Source organism: Stegodyphus dumicola, chromosome X1 (genome assembly GCF_044657685.1).
Source record: "Stegodyphus dumicola isolate Sdum_Otavi_A_Nest chromosome X1, ASM4465768v1".
Taxonomy (NCBI): domain Eukaryota; kingdom Metazoa; phylum Arthropoda; class Arachnida; order Araneae; family Eresidae; genus Stegodyphus; species Stegodyphus dumicola.
This window is the reverse complement of record NC_140780.1, coordinates 217,113,393-217,130,120: the sequence shown is the minus strand read 5'-3', so window position 1 is coordinate 217,130,120 and position 16,728 is coordinate 217,113,393. Positions and strand designations below refer to the sequence as shown.

Sequence of the window (16,728 nt, the reverse complement as noted above, 5' to 3'; positions counted from 1 at the left end):
AATGTATGGAAAGAGACTGACATCCGCTAAAGAATATTTTTGCGGTTTTGTAAAGAATGTAAGAAATTATTTTTAATCTTCTTTTTTTTATTTTTATTATGTTTTATCGTACTTTAATTTTAGTTCTTTTACCTTTATATAGAAACTGAATATTAAAACACAGATTAAATTAATTAGATACGGAAGAGGAATGAATAGGATTAATTAACTGCATTAACAATAATCCATCCAGTGTTTAGCTTTACTTGTGCTTTGTATGCGACTCGTGATACCTATTGCCCATGGGAGACATACAGTGGTGGCCAAAATTGTGGACACTTTTGGAAATTTTTATGTTTTTGAACTTTGTATGCTTATAGAAAACATTACCTTTCACAAAACGCAAACTTGTATATATCATTTTAAAGAGAATTTATTACTGAATTCAATACAAAACACAAAATTCAATTATTTGCAATACAAAAAAAGTTAAACGATAATAGTTATCGTTATACATTAGATAGTGATGATTGCAGTGAGTTATCAGTACTTTGTAGGGTACCCTTTATTTTTGATTACAGCTTCACATCGACGTTTCGATGTTTCATTGAGCTGACAAGAGTTTTAAGCTCTTCTTTCGTTATTACATGATGCCAGGAAACAATATAGCCTCAATTAGTTCCCTTTTATTTGATGGGCGCCTCATTCGGACAAGAGTTTTCAAACTGAGCCACAAATTTTCGATAGGATGGAGGTCAGGACTGTTTCCTGGCCATGACAACAATTTAATGCTCTTTGTACGAAACCACTCTTTCGATATTTTGGATATGTGGCAACGGAGCAGAATCCTGCTGAAAAATAAACGAAGCATTGTTGGGAAAGAGATCTCTGATGGAAGGTAGAAGTTTTGGTTCTAGAATAGTGTCAATGTATTTTCTGGCATTCAGTGTCCCATCGATGACATGAAGGCGATCAATACCATCTGCTGACATGCATGACCAAATCATAACACTACCTGGGTTCTTCACAGTTGCTTGAATGCAGTCAGGATGTAGCTTTTCCCCTATTCTACGTCTTAGATATTTTCGCCCATCACTACCGAATAACGATATCTTAGTTTCATCACTCCATATAACTTGTGACCACTGATCATCTGTCCAATTAATGTGTTCCTTTGGCCACTGTAGTCTTTTTTTTTTTTTTTTTTTTTTTTTGTTTTTGTTTTTGCTGAAAATTAAGATAAGGCTTTTTCCGTGGAATTCTACCTCTCAGTCCAACATCTGTTAATCTTCTCCTGATTGTTCTTGAACTGACAGAAACACCAGCATCATTCAGATCTATTCTGATGGCCGCTAATGACATTTTTCTATCTTGCAGACATAGTATTTTTATTCTTCTGTCATCAATAGATTTGGTGAACCTTTTTCAGCCTTCTCCTTTGTTTTTTATTGAATTTGTCTCCTGATATCGTAAACAAAACTTTCGGACTCCAGATGTAGTCACTGAGCCACCCACCTGTCTTGCAATTTCAGCATAGGAAAAACCACTTTCTCGTAACACAATAATATTACATCTCTTTCTAGGTGTCCAATCTACTCTTTTATTTGATGCCATTGCTCCTTGACTAAATATTAAAAATTTTTACAAAAATTCCTACTTGTAATTGCAGTGTATAAGAAACAGGTCCTCCTTCTACAGAACAAAGCAAAATAATGAATTGTTTCAAATGTAAACATGATGTCAGCTTCTACTGGCAGTTACTAACATTTGATTGGTTCTCAGAACAAGAACAGTAATTGGCCAGGAAAGGTAGACATTACAAACCACTTCATAATTGTGTTTTTTATTTATATTAAAGTACATACAACTTTTTTTGTATTGCAAATAATTGAATTTTGTGTTTTGTATTGAATTCAGTAATAAATTCTCTTTAAAATTCTTAATATATACAAGTTTGCATTTTGCGAAACGTAACATTTTCTATAAGCATACAAAGTTCAAATACATAAAAATTTCCAAAAGTGTCCACAATTTTGGCCACCACTGTATTAACTTATTCATAGTAGCTGAACTGTTGAGTATAAAGTAAAAAAAATTCTTGAGTGGTAAATTATCTAGGTGTTTAATTTAGTAATAGCCAACCAAATCGTTATATAAAACAAAATCCTGACTTGTAATTCAATATGAATCAGGATCGAGCACTTAGTACCAGTGTTAAGCGTTTAAAAGAATCTTCCTCCTACTAAAAACTCCTCAGACATATTTAACATTACTATCTTATGTTCTGTGGCACGCTTTACACAAAAGAAATGAAGTTTGTTAAAACTGCATCATATGCATAGGTAATAGCGGATTGGATAATATTTGTTCTCTTAAACTTTCTATCAGTTAAGTTACACGCTTGCACTTTTCACATTTCCATAGAAATGCATTAGAACTTCCTGTAAAATCCCAATACCTCGCATATCTTATGATATGCACCATATTGACATTTCTGATTAAATTAAGTATTCACCGCATCTCTCAGATCAGTAATAGACTTCGATATATCCAGCTCATTTCAGTAGGATATTTCAGCTCCTGTGAAATATTCAAATAACTCTCGTCCTTCCTTCAGATTTAAAGTTAAACTGATATATATATATATCGTCATACACGCTACAAAAATTTAAGATATATATATACTATAAATTTTTAACTGTACTTATAATCAATTGGTTCTCTCCTTACGTTTGCTTTTTATTTCAGTTTTTTCTATTTTCATATGTTTATTTTTGCTTTGTTTGTTTTTGAATTTTATTCTTTTCAATAATCTGTCCGTGTGTCGGGAAATTATGTTGCGGTCCGAAACAAAAGAAGAAGTTAGGCTATGTTAAAATGTGAAAATTAAATGTGACTTTCTTTTGGATTTGCGAAAAGATAAAACGCGATTTTTATAATTTTATGGAGAGATTCCAATTTCCCTTGATAAGCCAAGGCCTTTTTATGAAGTCGGCAATAGTTCTCCAGTTTTATTCTTCTGTTCTGTATTTTAATTGACACAACTGTACCTTTATTTATTCCAATTAATTATTATTTCCAAAATATTGCACATTCACTTTCTAAACTTTTACCACAGTAGTGCACATTTGCATTCTAAATTTCACTTTGAATTTCCTAGGGTATAATTTCCTTTAGTTTCTGTGTAACTTTATTGAATTAATTTATACCTTTGCAGCAAATGCGCAGAATTTTACTTTTTAGTCCTTTTGAATAAATTTTCAAATTAATTAATTTTAAAGTGATCCATTTTTTTCATATATATATATGCGAGTGAATGCAATTTACCAATATTATCTGTTAAACTTTAAACTAGGCGGATATAAATTACGACAGGAAGCTTCCTAAAATAATAGAATTTGAAAATACTATTGTCTAAATTTTGCTTTTCTGTTTATCTCCTAACGGAGATAAATGCAATACGAGATGAGGTTAAAATTATTATTTTAATTATTCCTAATTATTATTTGATTACAAAATTTTGATTAGTCAAAATGCTTGCTCGATGATTATGTGACAGTAATTTATATTATTTAACCTATGATAAGTCTTACACCTAGGCTATTTAACCAGCTGATTTTTGAATAGAGCAGCCGTCTGTTTTGTTAATATGTCACCATTTAGAATTAAGGTTATCAGAAATTTTGACAGTTTATTTAAAATGCATATCGTGTATTAATATTGCCAGTATTATATGGTATGTAACCCAATTATGAGAACGAAACAAAGCGAAGAATATTTTAACATTATGACAGCAGCTGGGAAATTAGCAGCAACAATCTTAACAGCGTGTGCTCCCTAAGTGCAAATCGTGATTCTGGATTGAGGGAGGCGTAATCTTTTGATATTCAGTGTATCATTTTGAAATTATCTTTATATAATTGAATGTAAGTAAAATGAAGACTAAGGAAGTGCAACTTTGATTGACGTAGATTTTATTTCGATTTCTTTAATTGCACCTAAATTAAAGTCAGTTTCAAAACAGAAAAACAACAAAAGACAGAAAACAGACAGGTTGACGAATTTTAGAGAACATATTAATATCTAATCCCAATGCCCTTTATAATGGAGAAGAAAACTGAAAATCAAGAAAAGATCAAGAAATCAAGAAAAGATGAGTCTACTAGGAATGGAAAAACGCAATCAGAAATTAATAAAATGGAAAACTTTATTAAAACACTTCTGATAATATATGATATGTGTAGAAAACTGGTTAGAATCTGAGCCTTTGATCGAACTAGAAAAATTATTGTGGTTATAGAAATCCTCGAGTAAATCCAGTTCACTATTGAAGAGAGTTTTTGTAGGATTTTCTCAAAAGCAAAATTGAATTTACGGTTTGCAGTCATCAGTGCTAGACAACAAAAGATTTATTCGTTTCTTTTTATTAGAATATAAGACTCATGCTACTTGATGTCAGATTTGTAAACCTCGCTTTGCTTGTTTAATGTAGTTCAAGCTAAGAAAGGACTAAGAAAGCTATAGATTATAAATTCCCAAACATTTTGTGACAAAAATAAGGTCTTTAAGGACAGAACTGTGCATTTCATTCACAGGAAAGAAAAGTAACAGAAAAGGGGCATTTCTGTAAAACATGTGCAATTTTATATCTCATAGTGATAAGATAATTTTATATCTCATGTGTATAACAACTACATTATTAGCATTGGTCGGAGCAGAATCGCATAAAGGTAGCATACTTGGCGCGTATTCGGAAGGTCCAGGTTCGAGGGCACTGCACATTTTTTTCGCATAAAAAAATTGTGATTCTGCAGTGGCGCCCGTACTAAAAGGTGGTGGACAATAATTCGTCATTACCGGGATTTAACGACTGAGCCTCTAATGCCCATTCTCCCTTTGAAAGGTGGAATATATAAGGTTTTTAGGACATGAAAATACTTTAAATGGTACTCAATAGTTTTATCCAAGAATTATCGACTGCAATATTCCAGTTCCTGATCAAGGGCTTACTTAAAGAAGAAAACCTTGAGTGCATTGAAAACAAAAGAATAAACCGAAGCTAACTTTCGTTCAGCAGTGTTCGTTCAGCAGAATGAAAAGTTATGGCATGTATATGATGGGGTACAACTGAGAAAAGTTTCTTATACACAGTAATATTAAAAGCAGAAGTGTCTTTACGCGGCTTTACCAAACTGAGAGAACCGAGGTTCGAATGTTAATGAAAGCACACTAATGTTTCCTGTTTCATATCTAAATGTATAATAAGCTTTACAAAGTTTCACTTAGAAACTTCAGAGAAATGAGGGTTATTTCTAGCAGGAGATATGAAAAATGAGCCATGCTCTCGCCGGGACTCGAACCACGGACCTCTGGAATAAGCGCCGAGTGTACTGACCACTACACCACGAAGGCATGCTAAGCAGGCGGGAGAAATACCTTAAGCATTATATCTACAAGCAAATCTTCGATTTCTTGAAGCAAATTCTTTTTTTAGTTAATTTAAAATTTATGTAAAAATACTTTATATACATATCTGAATACTAATTTTTAGAGGTTCATATGTTCTTCCTATTTGAATGATTAAATATAGCTTATTTCGATAATATCGTAAAACTTCATTTGAATGTATATTCGGAACGATTCATTTTAAGTCGCGAGTTTTTCATTTCCAGTGAATAGTGCTTACTATTTGCAAGGGAGAAGAAGTGCATGCAGTCTTTTAGGGCCGTGAAATAAAATTTCTATCTCGAAAATATTTCGTTCTGGAATTTTGAAACCTTAAAATTAAATTTATGAATGATACGTAGTGCATGATAAAATATATTTCTGGAGTACACTGGAACTCCATATACGAGCAATGCTGATAATCCAAATTTTTGCTTCCGAAACTTGCACTTCTGATTTTTGACAAAGTTTTACATTTGACCTTTCCTATTTTTAAGACAACTGCATTTAAAAAAAATCAAGAGAGAACCTTCGGTTTAAGTTTTCTCTATATTTAATTAGATTTTAAATTTATTTTTTCTCTCAATTGAAAGAAAAAGTAGAAAATAATTTGCCGGTGATTATATGGTAGCAATCTTACAATTCAGATATTATGCCTATCATTTTTAAGAACACTGGCTAGCTGTGTTAACATTTAAATTTATTGAATGAATTCAAAGTCTTTGAATAAATGATATGGAAATGAGAAATTTCGTATTAAATTTCCATCTCTGAGTTGAAGTACCAGCAGCTCCACCTCCAGGAACTACAGCCTCAGGATATTAGAAACAGCCCGAGCTCTCATTATAACTAATTAGCGCACATTCCAAAATTCACACGCACTGGTATACTCTGAGGTATACTTTTAGAATATAATACCGTTAAAAATGCTTTATATTCAAAGTCTGTTGTAGTCTTAAATTCATATATTATATCCATTATAACTGAGTTTGCAGAAACTTGTTAAAATTTCTATGTTTCGCAATATTACCTGGAGCTTTCGAAATGCATCAAAGAAACTAGCTTTTATTTTCCTGGATTCCTTGTTATCATGTCTTCTTTCAATTTCCTTGTGTTGGTAAGACAAAGGACTGCCAAATGTTACTTTCATTTTAGCTTTATACTTCTTATATAAAAATCAGACTTTTATTTCTTGCGATGTTAACTGCTGATTCCATTCAGCTCGTTTAAATTATTGTCAAATAGCTGCTTGTAATTTATGTATAAAAAAGAACAAATTTTTGAAGAAAATTAAGCCGTTTAAATTTCCTTTTTTCGTTAACGCAGTGATGATCTTTCTGTACTTATCAAAATTGGAGTAAAATTTCCCAAATCTCAGAGTGATTTAGATTTTTCTATATTCGATTTAGATGGTTTTCATCATCGAGTACATGGTATGCTGTTATACTTGTATAAAACATTAAAATTGATAGCTTAATCCAAATAGTTTAAAAGTGAGAAGACATATTAAAACTTTATTTTCTTTTTATTTTTGCGAAATTTTAAGATTACGTTTTGCTAAATTTCAGAAATGAAAAAAAAAAAAAAAAAAATATTGCAATATAGACTGCTGATGAGACATATGCTATGTTATGTTATGTTATGAAGAAGTGAGGGGGCCACCTAATATTTACCCTAAGTAAGCAGGTATTTACCCTAAGTAACACACTAACTAGAAAACTAACAACATTCTGGCATCATTCGTCGTGATGGAAATTGTGACTCCAGTGAGCACTAAAAGTATTGTCACCGGCGGCATCAACGGTACTCCTTTCAGCGTTAAATTAGCTCAAGTAAGGGATTAAATTACATGATATACATTGCGATATAGATATTTGTGCAGGTTCATATTTCAAGATGTTATCTATTGTAGTGGGTACGGGCAACATATTTCAGGACATTATATATTGCATTACAAACAGGCATGTTGTTTCCACGTTACAAATCATTTTTGTAAACATGATCTGTTTACTATCAGAATTAATTAAGAACTATAAAATTGTTTACAAAGCTTACATATAAGTACTGTTGTAAATTTGTGCTGAAACTTTAACAGCTCAATTTTGACGATTCATTATTTGTTTTAACGTACGTTTTTATGTTAATTGATTTTCAGAAATTATATTATTGTCTAGCAGTACAAGTTATCTGCATGTAAAAATTGATCATGACATTATGAATTGTGGTGGCTAGAAGCAACTTATTTCTAGTGTATAGATCATGCCTACAATCATGAGTTGTTTACAATTTTTTTTTTTTTACAAACAGCTGTCAAAATTTGAGAAGAATATAAAATAATAAAAAAGACATAAATAAATCTGAAAACAAAAGAAAAAAAGAGCTTCATCTGCATACTTATGCGTACTACGTACTTTTAGATATATCTGCAATACATATGTTGATACATTGCCAACTTATATTTGTCAGTGCATTGTATGCAAGTACATATTTTTACAATAATTAATTTACATGAATTACGTTCTATGATACATTACATTGTTGATACTTTACCAACTCAAGTCTGGCTATTTATTATATGTATTCACTTATCAGGTAATTAGTGATCTTATGTTACATAGAAATGTAGGGGTCATCTATTACCATTTACCTGAAGTAAACAGATAGGAGCCCCTTGCCCTACTTGTGAGTGACCTATTTTGTGCTTCATATGGTTTTGCATATGAGACATATGTAGAAGACGACAAGGTACCAAGAATTTCACCACAGGTATAGGCTCACCGGTATGGTTACAGCCGAAAAGATCGCGGCAAAAACATCGCCGACGAAAACGTCGCGGAGAAAACAACGCAAGGCAAAAACGTCGTGCTACAAAACATCGTGGGAGAAAACATCGCAATTCTAAAACATCGCGGTACAAAACATCGTCGTCGAAAATAAAGCGGTTCAAAAACTTCGCAGTTTAAAAACATCGCCGTCGAAAACATCGTGGTTAAAAAATAAAGTATCTACAAATCATCGCATAACAATAACATCGCAGACATATATTTTCAGGCTTTAATAACTGTAAATGGATATTCCCATAATGATTTGTGAAGTCAAGATGGAAAGAAGGATAATTTTTACTTTCATATTTTTTATTAGCTAATAAATTTTTGCTGAGAAAATAAGAAGGAAACTTAAGCATAGAAAATTAATGCAACTTATAGCACTTAATACAATTTTAAACCGACATAGTTAACTAACAAAGGCCATTAATAAATCATTTTTATAAAGTTTTGATAAAATTATATTACTCCGCGACGTTTTCGTCCGCGATGTTTTTGCCGCGATGTTATCGGCAGACACCCACCGGTATAGGTATAAATAGCATATAGGTATGAGCCGACTGTATTTAAATGCGGAGCTCCGCATCAATTTTGATGGAGAATACCTTGGGGAGAGGATTCGAGAGTCTTCCACCCTACATCTCCTATTACTTTCGGCTGGCCAGTATTTTATGTAACCTCAAGCAGTACACACAAGATGCTCTTGCAAATATGTTTTCCATCTCCGGGAATTGAGGATGATACCAAGAATACGGCAACAAGCATCGCTAACAACTGTACCGAAGAATATTCAGATTGCTGTTCAGTAGTATAACAGCTTTCAAAATGTTCAAATACTGACAGGCTACTTAAATATGGCTGAATTAAAAGCAAAAATCTTAAAGTATTTCACGAGAACAATACTACTGTAATCATTAATACCAAAAAAACTTCTTTTTTACTAAGAAAGTGATTTTTCAAAGAAACCTCAGTTGTCTTTTAAATGCTTCGAAATAATCAGAGAGAATAGTGACCAATGGCATATACACTCATTCTCCACACAAGATTCTCTCAAGTCTTGTACCAAATGGACACGGATTAAGCTATGTAAAATGGCTGACTAAAATTGTTAATGTAACAAAATTAGCTAGTTTTTTTATATAATTATTTTTGATAAAGCATAGTTTTGTAGCATACATAATACTTGTCCCGTACGGTTAGATTTCAAGAAAATGTAACGACTTGATATTGATACAGAGCCTTCTGAATTTCGTACGAAGCTTCTACTTGACAGCGAATTAAAGGTTTCATAGATTGTTGAGATATAAAGCTTAAAAACAATGAAGACTGTTTGCAGACATAAGGGTGATTGAGAAAATTGTCTAAAGTTACATAAAATGTTTAAGATTTTTCAAGGTTAAATCCGCTTTTGCATGAAATTTCTAACATGATGTTATCCCTTCTTATGCTTATTCATGTACATTGTTCCCGTCAGGCTAAAAATTCAATTTTGCGATTCAGAACAGATTTTGTGAATCGCAACAATTTTTCTGATTAGTGACGTTGATAGCTTTATGTAATTTCTAGTCAATATGCAGAATTTCTTCAGAGTTTGATTTGCGTAGCTACAAGACTCGCAAAAACTAAATATGTATGTTTATATATATGAGATAGATTTTCCGTATATATATATATAAACACGCAAAAATCTATCTTTTCGTTTATTTCTTCATATCTGTTACAAACACTGCTCTTTTGGATTCCATTAGTTTTTATTTCCATGTCTTAGTCAAATAAGGTTACCGAAGCCCAAATTTTTCGGTTTACTTTCTTTATGCATTAATTAAAGAAACAAAGCAACAGCTTCGTGGGGTTACTTTGTAACTAAGCATTCCATTTCCATCTCACCGTGAGTTAACGAAAACATCTGTTCATGAATATTACAAACTTACTTTTTAATCTTTAGAAACTTTCGTTTACATAATTATGAACATTTGATATGTTGTGAAACACAATTTGATAGCATCGATTATTTTGCTGCTCATAAATAACTAGTGAGTTTTAGATGTAAGCTCTTTTTATACACATTTATCAAGTCACTACCAGTCACTAGGAAGAAGCATCATATTATGTTGCTTCATATCAACTTTTGTTACTTAAATCTGTTGTATACGCAAGTGCATTTAATTTGTTGTTTAGGAATTTACATTTGATAAAATAATTAAAATCTAATTAAAAATTTAGAATTTAAAAGTTGCGAAAAATTCTCTTAGCTTCATTTAAAGAGAAAAATTTTAAAAAGCTGATATGTCCAGCAAAAGACTTTCCGCCAGTTCCATCTTAAGACATTTTACTTGAAGCACATTGCTTATGTGCTTCAAGTAAATTATCAATTTTGGTTGATCTCTTGTAAATCTAATTTGAGTTAAAATAACACGCCGAATAACAATTGTTGGAGACGTTAAAGCAATAAGAACTAGTTTCAGAGGCTCAAATACAGAACCCTCTTCTTCAGCTGCAGAAGTGCAAATGATATTTGCATGAATATTATCTTGATTCTTGTTGCTTTAACTCCACATATAAAATATGATTTATTTATAAAATTAATGGCCCAATTTTAATTAGAAACACTGTCTTTTATTGTATTATTCTATTCTCCCATACAATGGACAATGATAACAATACCTGCTCATGTACACATCTGTTCTAATGCTATGATTTCAAACTATCGTATTGATCATAAAATATCCTTTGGAAGGAAAGTCTTTCAGATTCACAAATAAATGTCTTAACAGCCACAAAAGTTTTAAAAGCAGCATAACTTTAGAATTCCTGACCTAGTGTTAAGTTTCCGTTACAGTGTCGTTCATTTCTTTAGTATTCGTCTTATATTTTATATAGTTATATTTATTTTATGTATATATATATATACATAAAATATATATATATATATATATATATAATGTAGTTGTACTCTATATTATTTCTTTGAAAATAATACATAGAGCTAACATTTCGGGGCAGCGTCCTTTTACATGAAAAGAGATTCGACAAAAAAAGAGAAATGGAAACAAATTTAAAGATTGGGAAGTTTTGTATTATTTCATAATGTGTTTATTTTATGAAAGGCTGTTCAGAACTTCAAGTAAAATATCATTTCCAGGTTATCAATTTTAGTCAAAATGGAATGTGTTCCTCCCACTGATATAAAAGTCTTAAATATACTAAAACTGAAAAATTATTATTTATTGGCTTCAAGTTAAGTAGCACTTCCAGTTTTCAATTAAAAACTATCACTTGCTTCCTAGAAAGTACCACTTGCGATTGCCCAGTTTTATACAAATTCTAATAAACTCTTTATATTGTAACATTTTGTTACGTTAATTAATCAGTTATTATGATTTAGACATTTACTGTCACTTTTTCTTTCTATTCCTACTCCAGAACGCATATTAGCTCGCATGTATTTAAGCCTTGCGTTACAATTGCCTTCAGTTGCTAGTTTATTTGAATTTAAATTTTAGCATTTGACTGTTGCTTTAAGTTATCTCGCTATAAGTGCTGGCTGAGTTGTAAGCACCAAGTGGGCCTTCTGGTCTTCTTTAGTTTTAATAGAAGGTCTTTTACACTCTTTTCAAGATTCAGTTGATATTTTAGACTTTATCGATAATTCGCTGCCAGTTTGTGTAAAGTTTGGTTACCCTTTATGGTTGCAAAAAAGTCTAAATTTTATAATAAGAATTTTTAAAAAATTCGTATGCTTTGCCTAAATTAATTCGTCAAATCAATTTCTGAGAAAATGGTGTATAAATCGCAATAATCAGTTGAGTGAAAAACACTAGTATTTTTAATTTTGATGAAAATAATCTCATCGTTTTGGTTTAATATTATGATTTTGTGAAGAAAAGCATACTTATTCGTTTGTGAAAAGAAAAGCATACTTATTGTATTTATTCGTTTTCCTCACTTATTATCCCATCATTAAAATTTAAAAATATTAGATAACACTCCATTTTACTATATTTGAAAGGAAAATTTTATTAGACAGTTACGTGTTTAATTAAAACAATGGCATCAATTTATCTATAGATTTTTTTTCACACAAACGAAACTATATTGTTATTAGATGTGATAGAGAAATCTAAATTTAATCTTAAATTTGCACCAAATCGGTCTTCCTCTTTTGAGTTTGAATTTAACAAAGTTTCAAAGTGACACCTTAAACAAACATTTTTAAAATACAAGGCACAATTTTTCACAGTAAGCGTTAACAAGATTTATTCGAATAAATTAAACCTTAAATGTAGTCAAATCTCATGTTTAGTTTGTAATTATCGTGAATCACGTGATATACAATTAAAGATATGAAAAGTTCCTAAAAGAGGTTTTTAAATCTTCTTATTTCTAAAACATAGGAAAGTTATGCGTGTTTAAAGAAATATTATAAGTTCTTAAAACTCTGCTCTATGAAAACGAAGTATGTTCCATATGTCAGTTAGTCTTGAAATACTCCCCATGCATACGTAGTTGTAAAACAGGTGAAATCGAATCCAGTATTGGAAAGAAATATTTTTTACATGACAATCTTGGACACTTTATGTTTCAATACCACTACACGTCCTCTTTGCGGCGGGTACAAGGTATAATAGTATTAGATTTAAGGAACATGATTGTGGAACCTTCTGTCTAGATTAATGGAATTTCCAATGTGTCATCTAGAAAACTTTAAGCTCACACATTTTTAGCCCTCCTTTGTAAATGCTCAAACTTATTGACGCTATTAAAAAATAGAAGTCAGAAAAGAGTTTCCAAATAACGTGCTAGGTCACAAGTCCTAGTAAAATCATAAATGCCAATTTTATGCATGTGTTACCTTATAGAAACCGACTGAATAATTTTCTAATGAAGTATTATGTTTTAAACAAGATGAAAATTTTAATATATTAATATAAACAAAATGCTGAGTACAGTTGATGCTTATAGCAATCTAAGTTCTAACATATGGGCTCAGATATTAATAACTCAGATATTAAAATCACTTAACTTAAATTCAGTCACGCATTAATAAAACAGAACGTGATTAGTTTCACAAGATGATATAGCCCGTTTTATTTTGAGGAAAGTTATGATATGAGATTAAATATTTAAGCATATAAAGCTATTAATTTAAATATGTCATATTAAATCTGCCGGGACCGATTAATCTACTTTAAAAGAATTCACATTATAATTTTACTTAAAATTAGACAATATAAAATTTGCATACAGGGTAATGTAAGGAATCATGTAAAGTACGTTTCTGAATATATTTTAAGTGAGAAATATTTTCAAAGAAATAAGATTTAATTTATCAATATTACTAATTGAAATAGGAGTTATAAAGTAGCTACATTTATCAAAAAATAAAAATCTAAAGTAAAATCTCTGCAGTCTTAATGCCAGCTTTTAAATTAAACTAAAATAATGCAGAAAACGAACAGTATAATATTCAGTACATGGTGCACTTGTTGCTGAAAGTTTTTCCTTTAATTGCGCTTCCGAAACTCCATTTCTGAAATTTATCCTGAAGGCAAGCAATTATGTCAGTAACTGCTAAAACTTTCAGAAAGGAAAGACTTTTCATTCTAACTCAGTAGTTTTACCTGGCAATGATATTTTTGAAATAATTTCAGCATTCGAAGAAACCTGTGACTTACTTGGCGCGAACTGGTCGCTCTTGAACTTCGTTCGGCGCAGTAGGAAGAGAGACGAGTCCGAAAGTGAGAGTCCTGAGACCGCGGTGTGGCTCTAGAGCCTCCGGGTGATGCTTTAAAACTGCGCTCCTCCCCTTGCGATGCAAGCGCCCCCTCTCTTTCCAACACTTTATACCCCATTCTTCCCATGAAAAGTCCAACCATCTCTTGCTTTGTACATTTATATTCGTCAGCAATCTTTAGTGCGGATGGGATATTCAAGACGCGAATGAGGAAGATGATCGAAGTTCGTAGCTTAATTCGGAAAGTGTTAGTTTTCAGATCCTTACATCTCATTTTGAATTCTTAAGTATTGATTAATTCAGAACTTTTGTGGAAAATATAAGTTTCCACAGCTATATATTATTGGTAAATATGTTACGAGAACTAGTTTTTGTTTTTATGTAGAAGTTTAAATATGAAGTTTACACATACTAAGTTGTTCTCCTTCAAGTAACTTAATTATGGTGACATATTCTACCAGTATTTAACACAATAGCTTTTTAATGTATGTCGCCCTTCTTATTATTATGAATCCGAATTCCCTTCTTATTGCTATGAATATTAATTATTAAAATCAGACATGCTGGTTAGGAAATCATGGATCGTGTTTTATGTGTGATTGCTTCTGAAACTGGTAGCATACGCTTTCAAAACCAAAAGCTTAAGCAATATTATTATATTCTTCAGAAAGTTAAGCAATTTTCTTCTCTGAAGTAAATTTAGAAAAAATTGATTAACATACATAATACGATTTTTAATTAATCTCAGAATAATTGGTATAAAACTATAAAAGATTACTTACTGACATACTAAGAGAATATGGTGAAGGCAACCCACGAGATAATATCATTAAAGATACCTATAGTTCAGAACTTGATGCGCAGTCCAGTGGTATGAAACATGTACAACTACCAAGCTTCTAAAACAGAAATTCAAGGTTTTAATTTGAATCGGAATATTACTTTTGCAAATGAAATGACAAATCAAATTTATATGCATAAATTTTGGGGTCGCTGGGCAGTTTAAACTTATAAGAATATAATGTTTAAAGCATTTTGAAAAATTTATCTTCTTCTGATTTTTGGTATTTCAAGTTTTCTCTGAAACACAGGAAATTCCAACTATCCGAATTAGAATTAACGGAAGTTCTTTGCATTTCATTTATGTGAGAGACAAGTAATGGAATATATCTTTAGTCGTGAAATATTCATTCAGAAAAATGCTTTCTTTGCACAGAAAGTAAAACTATAAAAAATCGAAACATCTTGCTTTTTGTCATTTTTTTACATTTTAATTTTATAAACTAGAAGAAGGAATTCGAAAAATCTAATGTATGCATATATTAAATGTACTTGAAGGTCACAATTAAAATGTAAAACTTTTTCATAATCACTGATGATTGTAAACTCATTTTCGTACCATAAATACTACGCTATTTTATTATCACATGTTTTATAAGCTATTAAGAATTTCTGAGATTCAATTATTAGCATTTGCTCGACAAAAATTGAAAAGAATGACTACCATTTCCTTCCCATTCCTCCACTGATAATAGTTAGATACCTTAAGAGATGTAATAAAACTGTTAGCGTATTATGCAATTCGTTTTGTACCTACATGATATTCTATCAAAATTAAAATTCAAAAACTTATTTGGTTTAACTGTTAATTTGAAGATATGTATCTAGCTCATTCATTAATGGCATACTAAGAATCAGAAAGGGATTCGTTTCTTGCAATAAAAACTGAAAATTCAGTTTCAGTCCCAGTCAACCTATTAGCAAAGTGAGCTTTGTATTCAGCACTAAAGGATGATTTTGTAAGCACCAAAAATGAAAAATTAAAGATCTCCTTTCTATACACTTTTACGAGTATCTATCCTAGGTCGTAATTATACATTGTTCTCCTGCATTATCAACATTTAAGTCACCACCTTCTTACCAGATTATCTTACATTATGAAAACGTCTATTCTCTAAATAAGATTAATTTCTGTAAACATTAATGAATATTTATTTTTAACTTAACACCAATTTTTAATCTGCGGTGTACTTTTAGAAATATTAGGTTTCGATCTGCTCATAAATAATATGAACTCATTAAGTAAATTAATGCAAAAGCCTTATACTGCCTTCAGTTATTGGGACATTAAGACAACTGGGACGCAGAAATTGTGTTTTCTTTTTATTTCTTAGGTTAAAGTATACTTATTATCCTTAAGTCGAGCTTTCTTTGACTTACATGAAGGTGGAAAACGTGGAATAAAATTTCAAAAAGGCAGTTAAATGGAGCTGCGAATCCCGATAATTAAGGTGGCTATACCTCTATTGAATATGTAAGTGGAATTCTATGCTAACGCACTTATCGATAAAATCAAAACGGATGCATTATTTTGAAGGTAGCGTGTTTTTTTTTTTTTTTTTTTTTTTTTGCACGACATTAAGGATTTTATCGATTTATAAAAATAGGAATTCCTTCACGGTTTCGGGAATGAGTCCAAAAAGCAGTGAAATGCGTGGTACTAATGAAGAAAAGCACTGTGTTTAAATATACGAGTAAATTGAAAGGGAAAAGAAACTCGCTGAGGTCAAATATGCTGCAACTAATTTACTCTTCAAATACCCGATTTGGGAAATAATGTTTTACAATGTCATTTAAAATCTGCACAGAATTTTCGAAAGTATTCGCAAAGTTACTAATGACCGCAGTTTTTTAGAATTCTGAAGTCTACGTCAGGAAAACATTTGTTTACAGACACTTGATATT

At 31.1% G+C, this 16,728-nt stretch overlaps 1 protein-coding gene across 2 annotated transcripts in view; it reads right to left on the bottom strand.

The window, feature by feature from the left end:
• Positions 1-14,027, bottom strand: part of LOC118188321 (neuropeptide F receptor-like) — a 417,607-nt gene extending 403,580 nt beyond the window's left edge. For both annotated transcript variants that reach the window (XM_085808476.1, XM_085808477.1), the window contains exon 1: positions 13,925-14,027. The gene's annotated coding sequence lies outside the window, so the exon portion shown is untranslated. The remainder of the gene's footprint in view (positions 1-13,924) is intronic.
• Positions 14,028-16,728: the final 2,701 nt, after the last annotated feature.